At 37.7% G+C, this 17,033-nt stretch overlaps 1 protein-coding gene across 3 annotated transcripts in view; it reads left to right on the top strand.

Annotated features, from left to right (window-relative positions):
• The window catches only part of FILIP1 (filamin A interacting protein 1), a 99,015-nt gene that overhangs the window by 23,838 nt on the left and 58,144 nt on the right, over positions 1-17,033 (top strand). The window lies entirely within an intron of this gene.

Here is a 17,033-nt window from a genome sequence, read left to right as displayed (position 1 = left end):
TTTTACAATTTTTAAATACAATGAACTCCCTCCTCCCCCTCCCCTCTCCCCAACCCTCCCCTCCCCCCCTCCCCAACTTCCCAGAGCTGAATACAGGGTATAATAATACAAACATAAACTAAAATATGCTAACAACAAAAATAAAACATTAAGTTCTATCGGACTTTAACTCTCCATAGTCATAATATTAATAAAGTAACATATAACTAATCATACATCATTAAAATCCACTACTTATTCAAATGCTAAATGAAACTTTTTAGTCCCATATTTATTCTGAATATATTCAATCCATCTTCTCCATTCCACAATATATCTCTGTTGCGATTGGTCTTTCAAATATGCTGAAATCTTTGCCATTCCCGTTAAGTTGGAAACTTTCAAAGTCCACTCTTCTATAGTCGGCAATTCCTCCTTCTTCCAATATTGCGCAACTAAAAGACTTGCCGCCGTAATTAGATGCAACATCAACTTAGTGTCTATAACAGTAGTATCTGTAATAATACCCAATAAAAACAATTGCGGAGAAAACTTTATCCTTTTCTTAAATATCTTTTGCATATTCCACCAAATTTTAATCCAAAAGGGTTTAACCTTTTTACAAGTCCACCATATATGAAAATATGTTGCATCCTCACAACCACACCTCCAACATTTGGGCTGGCAGTTCGGATACATGCTTGCTAATTTTTTAGGGTCTAAGTGCCACCTATAAAACATTTTATAAAAATTCTCTCTTAAGTTTTGGGCCTATGTAAATTTTACATTTCTAACCCAGATCTTTTCCCAAGTATCCATTGTTATAACTTCTTGAAAATTCTGGGCCCACTGTATCATACAATCTTTAACAAGTTCCGTTTCTGAGTCAATTTCTATCAATGCATTATATATCCTTTTTATATGTGCTTGACCTTGATCTCTAATTTGTTTTACCAAATTTTCATCAGTCATCGAAAAGCCAGCTTTCTGGTCCTCTTTCCATCTTGCCCATACTGGAACCAAGTTTGTACAATCTTTTCTTCTTTTAAAATATTATATGTCTTTAATTGCCATACATTCCTTTCTAGACTTAAAATTTCCTTATATGTAGTCTCATCCTGTTTGAATCCCACATTTATATTTTCTATTGCATGTTTAGGTATTGCCCAAATTGGTATCTTATAATTTAACTTATGTCTATACTTTTTCCAAACTCGCAACAGAGCATACCTTAAAATATGTACCTTAAACACATTATCCACCTTCTTATCATACAATAAATATGCATGCCAACCAAATAACAAATCATGACCCTCAAGATTTAATAATCTCCCTTGTGTTAAATTAAACCAGTCACTTATCGATGACAAAGCAGCAGCCTCATAATATAATTTAAAATTAGGCATTTTAAGACCACCTCTTTCACGCGTATCTTGCATTATCTTAAATTTAACTCGTGGCTTTTTCCCTGCCCAGACAAATTTATTAATTCCTTTTTGCCATTCCTCCAAATTTAAATCCTTTTTAAGTATAGGTATCATTTGAAACAAAAACAAAATTTTTGGCAAAACGTTCATCTTCACTGCTGCAGTTCTTCCCAATAAAGACAATTGTAATTTTTTCCAACTATCTAGTTCTTTTTGTATTTTTCCCCATAACATTTCATAATTATTTTTATATAACTTCACATTTGAGGCTGACAGATATATCCCCAAATATTTAATCTTTTTAACTATTTCAAATCCCGTTAGCTCTTCTAGAACAGCCTTTTGTGCTACGGTCATGTTCTTAGACAGTATTTTAGTTTTTTGTATATTTATCTTAAATCTAGAAACTTTCCCATATAACATTATTATCTCCATCAATTCTACAACTGAATAATCCGGGTGAGTTACTGTAATAACCAGGTCATCTGCAAACGCCCTCAATCTGGAATCCTGATCTCTTATTTGAATTCCCCTAATTTTATTTGAATCTCGTATTTTAATCAGTAATATTTCCAATGTTAAAACAAACAATAAAGGTGACAGCGGACACCCCTGTCTTGTACTCTTTTCAATATTGCATGATTCTGTCAGACTGTTATTTACTATTATACGAGCAGTTTGCTTCTGATATATTGCCCTAATAGGTTGTAAAAAAATTTCCCCAAATTCCATTTTCTCTAATACTTTCATTAAAAATTGCCAGTCAAATTGATCAAAAGCTTTTTCAGCATCCAAAAAGATCAACGCTGCGGGGATCTGATTATTTCTTTCCAAGAATTCCAATAGATCTACAATATGTCTCACATTATTCTTCATTTGTCTACCACTTATAAATCCAGTTTGATCACTATGAATCACTTGCTGCACTACCTTCATTAATCTGTTGGCTAAAATTTTTGCAAATATCTTATAGTCAGTATTTAAAAGCGATATTGGTCTGTAGTTTTTGGCTTGGGTAGCATCCTGATCTTCCTTCGGGATCAACTAAATAAAGGCAGTTTTCCACGATGGAGGCACTCCTCCTCCCAATTGAATTGTCTTAAACAATTCTCTTAAGGGTTCCACCATTTCTAACTGTAAATTTTTATAATAAACGGCAGTCAAACCGTCAGTTCCCAGTGCTTTACCCACTTTTAATTGTTTAATTGCTAAAATAATTTCTTCATTAGTTATCAATTGGTTCATCCCTTCCTTTTGTTCTTGCGTAAGAACAGGAATATTAGCTTTCAGCAAATATCCATCTATATCTACATCTCTAATCTTATCTTTAGCATACAACTTAGAATAAAAATCAACAAAAGTCTTTTTAATAAGATTCTGCTGATACACTACTTTACCCTTATGTTCTATTCTATCTATATTGCAAGCTCTTTGCTTCTTCCTTAACAAGTAAGCTAACCATCTACCCGGTTTATTAGCATTACAAAAAGTGTTATGTCTAGCATACCGTAGGTTAGTTGCCACTTGAACTGACCCCTTAGTAAAGTAATTACCTCTTTGATCTTCCCATCAGATGGATTCAGAATTAAAGCCTTTTCTTTTTCTTTAATTTCATTCTCTAATTCTTTCCCCTTAAATTCCAATTTACGTCTATATTTATTGTTCAAATATATTAATACACCTCTCATATAAGCTTTACTTGCATCCCAAACCATCTCAATAGAAGTACCTTTATGCATATTAATTTTAAAAAATTCTTTCATCTGTTTTTTACACTCTTCCACATTTTCCTGGTATCTAAACAAATTTTCATTTAAACGCCAAGACCGTCTGTCTCCATTATCTTTTTCTATCTCCAACCATACTGGACTATGATCAGATAGAGTTCTTGGACAAATCTTGATCTTCTTAATCCTAGAAAAAAAATCATTAGTAATTAATACAAAGTCAATCCTGGAGAAAGATTGATGTCTGTTGGAGAAAAAAGTAAAGTCTTTTTCTTGCAAGTTCCTTTCTCTCCAAACATCTCTCAATTCCAAGTCATCCTTCATCTCAAAAAAAGATTTAGGCAATTTAGCATGACTTGGCGTACTTTTAAAAAGACCTCCCTTGTCCATTTGTACATCCAAGAGGCCATTCCAATCTCCCATAAAAATACAAGATTTATAATCCCACTGAATAATCTTGCTGTGCAATAAATTGTAAAAATCTCCTTGCTGCTGATTAGGAGCATATAATCCAACCAGAAGCATTTTCTTGCCTTCTATTAATAATTCAATTATAACATATCTTCCTTGTTTGTCTGCTTCAATTAAACTCGCTGTTAAAGTATTCTTGACATAAATAACAACTCCATTTTTCTTATCAGGCGCAGAAGCAATAAACTGTGTGCCCAACCTAAAGTTTACCAAGTACTTTTGATCAACTGCTCGAATATGTGTTTCCTGTAAGCAAATAACATCGTTTTTAAATTGCTTTAGATATTGAAATACTTTCTTTCTCTTATGTGGTGAATTTAGACAATTAACATTCCAGGTTAGAAGCTTTGTCGCCATCTTTTGTGACCTGAAGCTTTTGGAGTGCCTCTTCCAACATCACTTGCACTCTCTTTGGCTTCGCTCCTCCCACTGCTTCACTGTAAGTAAGTTTTTGAGATGCAATCATAGCTCTCTGCTGTTCTTGCTCTTGTCTCATTCGTCTAGCTGCAGCGCGTGTCATTCTCTGACCTCCTCCGTTGGTACTGAAATCTGATCCACTCCTGTAGCTTTCTGGAATTCTCCATCTTTCAACTGCGTAACTCCTTCAGCACCTTGTATACTCTCACTTTGTGGTTGACGCTCTCCTTCGCCATTCTTCCTTTTAGATTCCAGAAGTGGTATGGGGCCTGCTTTCAAAATATTAGCATAAAAATCACGTGCCTGTAAAACTGTGAGAAGACGGTATCTCGTGCCCGCGTGCATCACCACCATACCTACTGGGATCTCCCATCTGAACTGGATATCCCATCTTCTTAATTCTTCTGCCAGAAAAGCAAATTCTTTCCTTCTCCTTAAAATTCTTGGAGGGATCTCTTTCAAAATTAAAACTTCTTACTCTGCAACTGTAAATTTATTATTATAAAAGGCTTGAATAACCTCATTTCTAATTGCTCTCTTTGTAAAATAAACCACCACATCTCTAGGTAGCTTCCTTTGTCTTGCAATCCAGGAATTAACATGAAATATTTTATCTATATCCACCATAATATCTTCTGCTGAGCGCCCCAGAACCTGTTCAAGAGCTTCTGAAATTACTTTTTTTCAAATTTTCCTTAGGGTCTTCCTTCAACCCTCTAATTCTCACAGCAAACTCCATCTCTCTATGCTGGACCAATAATAAATCGTCATCAATCTTTTCCATCACTGTTTCAGCATCCGTCATTTTGGCATCTAATCTCATATTATTTTGGCTAAGTTCTTCCACTTTCTCATCCAAACATTCAATACAAACAGCCATGCCTTGAAATGCAAATAAGTTGTCTGCCCTTATTTCTGTATTCTTCTCCTCAATAAGCTCAGCTAATTGCTGAGATTGTTTTTTCAAAGCCTCTTGCAAAACATCCTGCAGATCTTTTATTGTCAAGGCTGGTGCGGGTGCGGGTGCTGGAGGGGGGGCATTAAAGCCTGTAATTAAGATTGCTGAACTGGCGAAGCCCCCGCGCTTCTAGGAACTTTAGTTAACTTGGCAGCCATTTTCACCCACTTAATTCTATTGCGCACTTTCACTTTCCGCACCACTTAAAAGTCTCCACAAAGTTTACTGAGTTAAAGTTCAAATACTTGCTCTGACAGCATTCTCCTGCACAGCTCTGCCTGCATCCAAGTAATCCAAAGTTCACTGTCACTGGCAGGGATGGTTGCAGCGTCCTGCTCTGCTCCAAAGCCTTGGAGCAGAGGCGTCCCGGAGTCCGGAGCAAACTCAGGCTTCGGGGGGGCTCAACTATGGTGGTCTGGGGGAGCTCTACCCCTGCCTGGGCACTCACCCCCTCCTCTTCTCCCGAGGAGCGGGCTTCTGAGCCACCAAACAGCTGATCGTCGCTGTTTTTGGCGGCTCTACGGAGACAGCGGGGCTGACAGCCGAAATGGCTGCCGTCAACGGAGCCTTGTCACCCGGAAGTCCCTCAGACTCCACTTTTGTCTTGCATGGATTGTGGATGAAAGCATAGTAGAGCAGAAAAATGCAATCTTTTTCGGGCCAAGGAATGTACTTGGCCTTTGAGTGTCATGCCAAGTGTCACATTCTGAAAAATAAACAGGACTAAGACAAAAGAATAGACGGAACTCAATACTGAAACTTAAACCGTTTGGATTAATAAACATAAATTAATAACTTACCTTGTGTTTAACAGTTTTCCATATTGTCATATTAAAAGCAGTGTATGAATACTTGAAAACTTACCGTGAAGTACTTTGTACCTGAGATAAATGCAAGCAGAGCTGCTGTCTACTGTTTATTAAAGCAGACGGGAGTTTCCAAGCAAGCCTGAAGAAGAAGCTGCTACTTTAAAGAGTCAAGTCATTAAATGTGACTCTTCAAGCAGCAACACCTTTTTCCCAGGCTTAGGCAGAAGCCTGAGAAAAGGATGGCTTCTTTGAAGGACAGCAGAGAAGGGTTGTGTTTGTACTTGCATGAAATTCAAAATACTATTTAATTATTTTTAAGCATGCATAAGCCCTAATTAAAAATTACAGTTTGGTGGGAACATTTGGAGAGGACCACACTGAAGGGTTACTGAGTCTTAAGAATAGTATAGGCTATATGCACCATCTGACAGGTTTCTTAACAGAGGAAGAGTCTCAGCCTGTCTTTGTCTCCCAGCCTTTCTAACTGGCAGTTGGAATTGATTTGCAAACATATAAATAGAAATGTAAAGAAAAACAAGGAATCCAGTTCCAATCAGGTAAGGCAGGGACTCAAAAGCAGAAGTAATTGGACATGAACAGTATTGCACTAATGTAAGCTGCACTTGTCAGGGACGCGGTGGCTCAGTGGGTTAGGACGCTGAGCTTGTCGATCAGAAGGTCGGCAGTTTGGCGGGTCGAATCCCAAGTGCTGCGTAACAGAGTGAGCGCCTGTTACTCGTCCCAGCTTCTGCCAACCTAGCAGTTTGAAAGCACGTAAAAATACAAGTAGAAAAATAGGGACCACTCCGGTGGGAAAGTAACAGCGTTCTGTGTGCCTTTGGCGTCTAATCATGCCGGCCACATGACCACGGAGACGTCCTCGGACAAGTGCTGGCTCTTCGGCTTTGAAACGGAGATGAGCACCGGCCCCTAGAGTTGGAAACGACTAGCACGCGTGTGCGGGGGAATCTTTACCTTTTTAAGCTGCACTCAAAACAGGTAGTGAAGCCAGATGGGATCAAAGATCATCACAAAGGGGTGGGGTATTTTGCTTAAAGAAAGTAGTGACAGCTCTAGCAGGGCATCTGAATTTTGTGTTGCCCAACGCAAGCAATAAAGTCCACATTTTAAAAAAAAAAGATTGGAATTCCAATTGAAGGTCTTAGGATTGGCCATTAAATACATTTGTTAGGGTATCTTCCTGCTATGAGGGTGGGGTGGGGTGAAGGACCACTGTCCTCTGCATAATGGCTGAACCAGGACTGCTCTTTCCAGGTGAAGTTTCGTAACTAATCCGAGGGTCGCTTATTGCAACATTATAGGAAGAAAAACAAACTCTATCTGTTTTTATTATTTCTCCACTTTTTTTTTAATACTGGCAAAACTAATTCTGTGGAACAAATTCAAGCAATGTCTGCTTACATTAAACAAAGGGAACAAATTCAAGCAATGTCTGCTTACATTTTTGTTGACAAGAAATTTAACTCATCATAGATACAAGATCGTTTTTTTTAAATTAGCCATTATAGCCAACAAAAAGTTGGCGGACAATTTCCTAGCATATGGTAATGTCTGTGTATCAATAAATTACTGCATCCTGTGACTTAAAACCCAGAAACATCAGAGTCCCTTTTTGCTTCATGTGCGGAGAGTTTGAGTGCTTTACTGGATAAAAGTTGTGACATTCTAGCTCTACCACATGACACACTAGGCTAATAACTCTATTACAGACAAAAATGAAGCCCCAAACAGATGATTTGCCCTCTGCTGTGCAGAAAAGTCACAGCCTTTCTATAGAATTGATCTCTAGAATTTGAACTACCGTAGAAGCATTTTTTTCTCCTGATTTTCCAAATGAACAGATCCCTGGCAATTAATTTGATGGCTTGGGGCAGCTCAGACATGTTTATAAATGGTCTGCTCTAGCCTGAGAACTGCTGGTTGCTGTCTTGCCTAATTCAGCTCTTATGTAATTTTCCCAACATAGAATTCTTTGTGCAAATTAAGCAACTTTGATGCTTAATTTGAAACCTTGGCAAGTGCCCCTTATTTTCTCTGCATTCTGCTGTCATTTTTGAAATTGCAATTATTTAAAAGACTCCTTCTCTTCTGGTTGGATATATTGTTATTGACTACATCCGATATATTCAACAAGGAAATGGCAATGTGGTATTTAATAAACTCTAGTGACGCGGTGGCTCAGTGGGTTAGGATGCTGAGCTTGTCGATCAGAAGGTCAGCAGTTTGGCGGGTCGAATCCCGAGTGCCGCGTAGCAGAGTGAGCGCCTGTTACTCGTCCCAGCTTCTGCCAACCTAGCAGTTCGAAAGCACGTAAAAATGCAAGTAGAAAAATAGGGACCACTACGGTGGGAAGGTAACAGCGTTCCATGCGCCTTTGGCGTCTAGTCATGCCGGCCACATGACCACGGAGACGTCCTCGGACGAGCGCTGGCTCTTCGGCTTTGAAACGGAGATGAGCACCGACCCCTAGAGTCGGAAACAACTAGCACGCATGTGCGGGGGAACCTTTACCTTTACCTTTATGGATTAGAAGGCTCAAACTTCCTCCTGAATTAAGAAGTTTACTGAAGCAACTTGGACCAATTACTTTGGCTACATTACCTACGGTTGTCATTAAAAGGGATAGGTGAGATAGGAAAGCATTAATGTGCACACTGAATTCAGTTACATTGGAACTGTTATGAATCAGCCAACTTCCTGAACGTGTAGAATATTCTGCAGCTGAAGTTTTAATATGGGAATCTAGCTGATTTTCATTTACCGTACTTTACGTGAAGAAAAAGAAAAGTTCTACCTAATCATGTCTTAGTAATCATGGATGAATAGGGAATCATTGAACTGTAATGGGCTCTAAGAGATTTTCACAATCTGGGAATGTGCTGGGAAAGAGAGCAGTGAAGTTGCATCATGGCTGTGGCATGCTTTCCCACTGTTCTTGTGAAAAAAATGAATTATCAGCATGGTTGATATCCTGGCTGACAAATGATAATTAATAACTGTGCCTCAGTCCTTACAGGAATAGCAATTTGGTCTCTCCTGTCTTTCCCCCCCACCTTCCCCTCACATTTCCTCACAAGGGTAAGTGTGCATTTTAAAGAAACACTTGCAGAGTTGATGCTGTGCAATTCAGTAAAAGGGCACTAATGAATCATTTCAGCCTCAGACCATAATAAGTCCCTGTGTAGAATGGTACAAAGCAAACATTTTCATTTAGCTTTAGCAGAAAAAGAGAAGTGAAGTACAGTACAGTTAAATTACATACAGCACAGTATTTTAATTACAGGAACTCTTCATGACGGTACAGAACATACTGTCATGACATAGGGATGTAGTGTCATATCGGAGAATTCCAAAAGTTGCCTTCACCAAACAGTATGATAAATTGTGATGTCCGTTGTAAGACAAATGATCAAAACAGACGAGAGAGAGAGAGAGAGAGAGAGAGAGAGAGAGAGAGAGAGAGAGAGAGAGAGAGAGAGAGAGAGAGAGAGAGAGAGAGAGAGAGAGAGAGAGAGAGATTTAAGGTAGCACCAGACTCTTTACCAGTAAGTTTCCAAATGAGTGCATACTATTTATTGCTTAATTATTCTGCACTTTAAAAAAAATCAAATATTTATGCTTTTAAAACTTTAAACTTCAGCCAGTTTTTTTATAGATCCAGTGAAATGTTCTTCTCTAAATCATTCTCTTAGCCTTAAAACCCACTTTCAATACCATCTCTATTTTGTCAGATAAAAGTTTTCCTACATCTGTCATTTATTCAATAACATCTTCTGGATGTAGTTTATTCATAAAAGTAGATATCATTGCCAACATTGTTGATATGATAGCAACTATTTTCTGATTCTATTCTTCAAAAATCACCTTCAATATTTTTATGGCTGTAACATTTGCCTCATCTTACAGGCCTACTTAAAATAGTTGTAGTTCCCTCTAGTGTCGAGTTTTTGAAATTATAAAATTGCATATCTGTTGTGAAAACCAAAACAGATCTATTTCTCACAAGAAGCTGTTTATTCTTTATAATTAATTCCAAAATCTTGTTGTAAAAGCTTCATTATTCCAGTTTTATTTGAATTGTTAATCCATTGATACTTTTCTAAGATCAATATCTTATTTAACCTGTGGTTTATTTCACTTTCTTTAAATTCTTAAGGTTATGATAAAAATGTACTTTCATGCAGGATTGAATGCAGACTTCTCCAGAAAATTTCAAAGTCGTCATTCCTAAAGTTTCTGATAGCTTAGAAGTAATTAATGCGGAATTTCTTTTTTGAATGTATCTTTATTAAATTTTAGAAAAATTATTAAAATACAAACTAACATAAAAAGAAAAAGGTGGAAGGGAATAAAAGGATAAAGTTAAAAGTCATAAAAATACTCTACCATAAAACAAATATATAGCAAAGGTGACCTCTGACTACAGTGACAGTACAGTATCATGACCTCTAAGTTTAATTAAGTAATATCAGTACATCAAAACCTAAAAATTAATAACCTACATTTAAAAAACAATATTTATATTATGCTCTTAATTCAACTTTAATATATAACAAGGTATCAACTATAAATAAATCTTAATCTCATAGTTAAAAATCCACAATACTTCTCTAATCAAATCTTCAAATCCCAAAGTCAAAACATGATTCCCCCCCCTCCTTTTCTTATAGGAAATCTAACAGTGGTCTCCAACACTAATGAACAATTTCTGAAAATGATTGGAATGTGAGACTTGTTAACTTAGTATTCTTTAAAAGTCTCCACCATGTTTGCAAGCAAGATGGCTAATCCCACATCTCTAGCACGCATACTTACAGAAAACTGCTACCCCAAGGTCTCCTTGTAAGGGGCACCCAACCAGAGCAATGTGGGTTAGGGTTAGGATTAAGGTTAGGATTAGAGATTCCTTGATCTTTGGCAAGGTTGTCAGCTCCACATTTGCAGAGCTGCCTTCAATGTGCTATACCTCCCTGGAAGTCTCAGTAGGAATCATTTTTACTTATACCATAATGTATGTACTACTCCTGGAAAGGATTGTCTCCTGCTCAAGATTCCTTGATTTCTCATGAAATATGTTGCAGGACGTTCCATGAATGTTTTACTCTTGCCTTACTTGTATTACAGCAATGAAGAGAAGAGAATTTTTAACAATTCACAAATGCCTAACTAGGAACTCTATGTCTATATTTGCATGTGATATTCTGGCACACAGTGGATTAAATTTTTGGTTATCTCAAGGTTTTTGGAGTTCTGCTGAATCTCTAGGCAGCTTACATCAGGTTATCAAGAACTTGCAACTTTATCTCAGATTGTAAATGGCAAGGAAAAAGATGCAAATAAACAAACCATCTGCCAGTACTGATAGATGCTTGCCAGAGTTTTCTGTTAAAATATCTTGTCTGTTGTAAGTCAAATATAGACTTTATTTAGGTATTTTCAGGGAGGGAAGTTGGAAATTGATTTTCCATTAAGGCTTTTTCTGAATTGTTCAGGTCTTTGGTTGGCTTGCCTAAAAGCATAAAAACTACCTCGCTCTGATTAAGTAATCTTGGCATCTACAACCAGTATTAAATAAAGCTGCAGCAAGCATGATGTTTCTAGAATTACTAAAGGTTATAGTTTCCATGAGGCAGTAAAAGCACCACTGAGCTTTTCAAATGCTATTGACCTGCTATGAATGCTATTACAGTAAGTGAAATATAGGAAGTAAGAAACAAGATTATAATCAGTTTATATCTTAAAATTGCATGACTGATGTTGGAACAGAAAATGTTAATGTGCAATCTTTATGCATTTTTCCATGCAAGGAACTAACCATTAAGTCCTGCAGGGCTTTTTTTTCCAGATTAGTGGAAACAGCATCCCAGCATTATGAGAGGAATCCCTTCCCAGTCTTTCAAAAGTAAATTTAGTTTCCTTAGTTTTAAGGAATTTAAATCAAGACTGTATTGTATCTTATTATCATCTAAGAAAAGTGATATGAATGTGAATCAGATTTGTACATATACATGTACAAATAACTTTGATAGATTAGGAGCCACATCTGTAAATTGCATTCTGACTCCTAGCAAGGGACATTAAATGTGGTACATTTTAGCACATTATAATGTAGGCTGCCTGATCAGGTTCAGCTGAATGTACTCATAGAAGCCCTTTTTAATTTCTTGCACTGAATATATGAGCTCTAAGATTCAGTTTGGTAAAATAAGATATTGATGGGTAGAGCTTATACAGATGTGCACACCCATGAATTGAAGTTGGTTGTACCTTTGTGCAGCTAAATGCCTACATAGAGATATAAGGTACAAAAATAACAGATAGGATCAATCCTAAATTTAGGCTAAGTACCCACATCGCCCCAACTCAAGATTTAATTAGTAATAAAAAATGAGTTGTACATTATATTGTATTAACCCACAATTTTCAAAATTCAGTGGTTGAATTTACACAATATGCCAAAGCAAACCCAAACAAGCCATATTGTAGCTTCGTGTAATGTGCAACCTAATCACACGTGTCTTATACACATGTGGATTTGGAGTGGAGAGTGTCATTGTTAATATACATGATTGTGACATTTTTAACAATAGAAGAACCAGTGGAAAAATTATACCCTCATTGAAAAGAAAATATGCATATCTCCAAATACATTCCAGAAGTATTGTTACACACCAAGATGTAAGCGCTCTATAGACACACACTCGAGATATTTTTGTTGAACAGAAGTAATACAAATCTGATCTCAGAATAATTTCCACTTGACATGCTGCTTTATCCACTGCAACTCTTTGGATTTGGAAATATACTGTAAGCATAAGTATTACAAATGGCTATTAGGACCATGTCCAACGATCAATCACATAGAATTCTGAGTGTTCAAAAATATTTTCCATCTCAGACTGTTCCTATTTTGTTTGATAATTATATTTATATAGCTAGGGTTACCAAATGACTTTGATTAATATATTTTATTAAAACAGTAATAAGAGCTGCAGATCAAAATGAAATGATGAGAATGTCATCAACAGAAGACTAATCATGAATCTAGTGAGAGGATTACATGACTCAGGACTGTCCTTCACAACTGTGTTTATGTCCTTCAGATAGCAAAAGATGGCATCAAGTTCTGCCCAGATGGCTAAATCCTATTCTGCTTGAGGAATGAGGGTAGAGCAGTGGTTCTCAACCTTTTCTTCACCATGAACACCCTTTAAATACCTTTTGTGGCTATGGATTTAACTCAAGATTTAAATCATAACATTTCTTCAAGCCTTTGCAGACCCTCTGTAACAAAATCGTTCCCCCCCCCTCAGTGGTCTGCAGACCACAGTTTGAGAACCACGGGGCTAGAGATTGGTACGGTCCTTTTAAATGTTTTAATGCAAGCTGGTTTAAGAAAAGGAATTGGTGAAACACTCCCTCCCCCCCCCCGGTTTTATTTGCTGGTGGGGAAAACCATGATCGATTGCTCTTGCTCTTACTATGTGTGCGTATGTGTAGGTGGGTATCTGGGAGAAATGACAGGTTGTTAGACATGGAAGTGCTCCATGTCTCTGATACCTCAAGCCATTTTTTTTAAACACAGAAGTGACATGCTGTTTAAAGAGCACTAAAACTGCGTCCAAAAAAACCTTGGATGACAGGTTTGAAGGGTGGAATAAAATGCAGGCTGAAGCAGGAGGCACCTCATCTAATCCATGATGACAGCTACTACTCCTTAAGCCAGGTTCCAAAAATAGCCTGGTGAGAGGTCACAGTTACAAAGGAAGGGTTGCAAAGAGCTTGGGGGCATTCTCCCCCACGTCATTCTGGGCTAACAGGTGTGGGTGAGAGGGTTGGGGTGAAGCGGAAGATTGATAACAAGGGAAATGGCCACAAGGAAATGGAAGTAGGCAAAATGGGACTGCCGTCCCCAAAGTAATAAGTACAAGCAGCAGGAAAACCTAAATAGATTTGCAGGTGACAGGCCCGGCAACACATAATTTGCAGAACACAGTCATCTTCCCTGGACAGGATTAATGTTTTTTGGCACACTGTAGTGAAAGAACTAACCTTATGTTAAAAAGAGGTCTAAAAGTAGCTGCTGTAAGATCCATCTCCTGGAATAGTTTAATCTGCCCTAGATACAGGGAGGAATTGGATTTGCAGCAGGGCAAATGGACAATGAAGAGAAACTCCTGGGTTTAGGCATCTCCAGTGAAAAGGCTTGGATAGCTATGAAGGCCCTTCCAGGTAACTGAAATAAAAAATGCTGGGTTATAGGAACCAATAGACTGAGTTACAGTATAATGAAAGGAACTGGGACATGATCCAAGAATCACACTGGATTAGAACAAATCCACTCATATTTACTTATGACCCCATCCCATCCTTGGGAGTAGATCCTTGTATACTTTAAAGACAATTACTTCAGTTCTTCTCAGTTTCAGAACTTGAGTTGCCAGAAGGAGCTGGAAACATAAAATCCCTATCTTTTGTCTATCTTCACACAATATCCTGAATCCCACACATATTTTTGGGAAGTTTCAAGATATTGTTGTGTTTTGTGCTACTTCCACTCATATTCTTGGCTTATTTTAGCATTCATAGTGAATGCAGACAACTAAGTTACTCTAAACAATGCTCAAATGGACAATAGGTAAACGTATCTACTGTATACTATGTATAATGCCTTATAGTGTGTTGATGGAGGTAATTATGGGTTTTCTTAACTTCCTTTTTTAATCTCTTTGTTATTGGTAGAGATTTAATGTCAAAAATGGAAACTTGGAACCACTGATAGTAGCTTATGATCAAAATGTTTTTCAGGGGAACAAACATTATTTAGACTAGAGATGAATTTTAGCCAGTACCCATACTTAAAAAAAAAAATAAATCTTCAGCCATAGAGACCTGGAGGAAAATTTATTTATTTTATTTTATTTTAATTCCATTTATATCCCGCCCTTCGCCGAAGACTCAGGGCGGCTTACAAGCTTAGCAGTAGCCTTCATTCTATGTATATGCCTGCTTATTAGGGCTTTCACACACACACCAAGCGGCATTATTACAAAGTCAGCTTAATTGCCCCCAACAATCTGGGTCCTCTTTTACCTACCTCGGAAGGATGGAAGGCTGAGTAAAATGTTGAGATCATTGGTGGGTTAAGGGTAAATGTTGTTACTTTTTATTTTTTTAGTTTTTTGTCAAATATTAAAATTTAATACATTAAAATAGTAGAAAATTACAACATAATTTGACAGTTTGCTGCTGAACTGATAGTTGGAAATGATAAGTGTTGATTATTAATGTAAATTCATAAGGGCAGTTATAAATGTTTAACTGTTGTAGTTCAAATCCTTAACTGTCTATGAGTTTGCAAGCATGTGTTTTAGGCGGGAATGTTCGCTTTAAACTCATTGGTTGTCACTAGTGGCGATTCATATAAATAGATGTCAAGTGGCTGTTAGAGCCGCTTCTGTGTTAACTGAATAAATGAACTGTTACTTTCACTCTCGTCTCTTAGAGCAGTGAACCCCAACCTTTTTGGCACCAAGGACCAATTCTCTGGAGAGAGGTTTTTTCCCACAGACCGGAGGGGTCGTGGTTTCATGTGCTGTTTGCATACCACAGATGGGGCTCGCTTGTTTGCGTGGTCTAGTGCAGGTCCATTAGAGATCTGCATGAGCCTGTAGGCAATAGATTGTCCACCACTGATTTAGAGAGCTGACTTCCTGGAAACACCATCTCATAAAAACGTGAGGAACTTTGAAGGGAATTGGAGTCCCTTTGATTACATCTGACAAGAATCAATATCAAGGTTCCCTAAATGCAGTTTTAAAAACAGACAAAATCTCTAATTTACTCCCAAATATAGAAAATCTTGTCACTGACATTACATCATCAGCTACTGTCTTCAGCCTCTCAAAAATGACATAGGTGGCTCCCAGCCATCAGAAATTTGACCAGTCCAGATTTATCAAGTCCAACATTGTTTTTCCTATGCTGCTCAACTCAGTGAGAATCCAGGGAGAGGAGCTGCTCGGACATCACCCCTGAATTGTATGGGAAGAGGAATGGGAGGGAAGAAAGGAGCGGAGAGAGGGAAGAGAGGAGAGGAGGGGGAAGGAAGTAGGAAGGTTGGAGGGAAAGAGGAGGAGAAGTGGGGAGAAACGGGAGGGGAGTGGTGAGGGAAAGACGAGAGGAGAGGAAGAAGAGGGAAGTAGGAAAGAAAGGAGAAAGGGAGAAAGAAAGTAGAGAAGAGGGAAGAGAGAGAAGGAGGGTGGATACAGTGAAAGGGGAAATGGACGAGCAGCACCCAAACTTACGTGTATGCATTTATGTATGGCGATATATAATACCTACAGCATTACTGATATAACAAATGTTATACTTGAAAAAATGTTTATATTTCATTGTTTGGTTTGTGGTACATGAAAGGAACTGTGAAAAAATAAAATAATAAATAATTTAAAAAATCCAACAAAAAAAGAACATGACCTTATGGTTATTATATAACAAGGCATATTCAGCAACAAAAACTCAACACACTGCTGGAGTTAGTACATACCATCATGACCATGATCATAAATAGCCTATACTTTCCTAATTTCATTAAATTGGTCGAAGAAGTGCAGAGACTATGTGGTCTAAAAGTGTAAGAAGGAAATTTCAATTAATGATCCCTCTAATTCCTCCAAATTAGTAGCTGCTACTACAACTTGTGCATGGAGTTTTGTCACTTACACTAGCTTTGGCCTGAAGAGGCATTAGCTAGTTCTTGGAACTGAATGGAATCTTTTAAGATTAATAACAATTTCAAGAGTTTAATCTGTGTTATTCAAGAAATATCACTTAATACTGGTACCATTCAAACTAAATACCAGGAAGATAAATAATTCATAAAATCCTTGAAGTGCACGTCAGTGTTCACACACACAGAGAGACACTCTCTCACACATGTAGTCAAATGATTTCCTCTTTGCTTTCCTTCCTTACTAGGCAATACTTACAATAGAGGGGGTTAGGAGGAGAAAAAGACCCCAACCACAGATTGAATTGGAGTGCCAGATATATGGGAAAGTGCAAATATCTCATCCTTCATGGCACCACCACTTGTTGTTGTTGTTAGCTGCGAAGTCGTGTCCGACCCATCGCGACCCTATGGACAACGTTCCTCCAGGCCTTCCTGTCCTCTACCATCTTCTGGAGTCCATTTAAGCTCACGCCTACTGCTTCAGTGACT

Source organism: Vipera ursinii, assembly GCF_947247035.1.
Source record: "Vipera ursinii genome assembly, chromosome: 1".
NCBI lineage: Eukaryota > Metazoa > Chordata > Lepidosauria > Squamata > Viperidae > Vipera > Vipera ursinii.
This window is presented reverse-complemented; position numbering and strand designations above follow the sequence as displayed.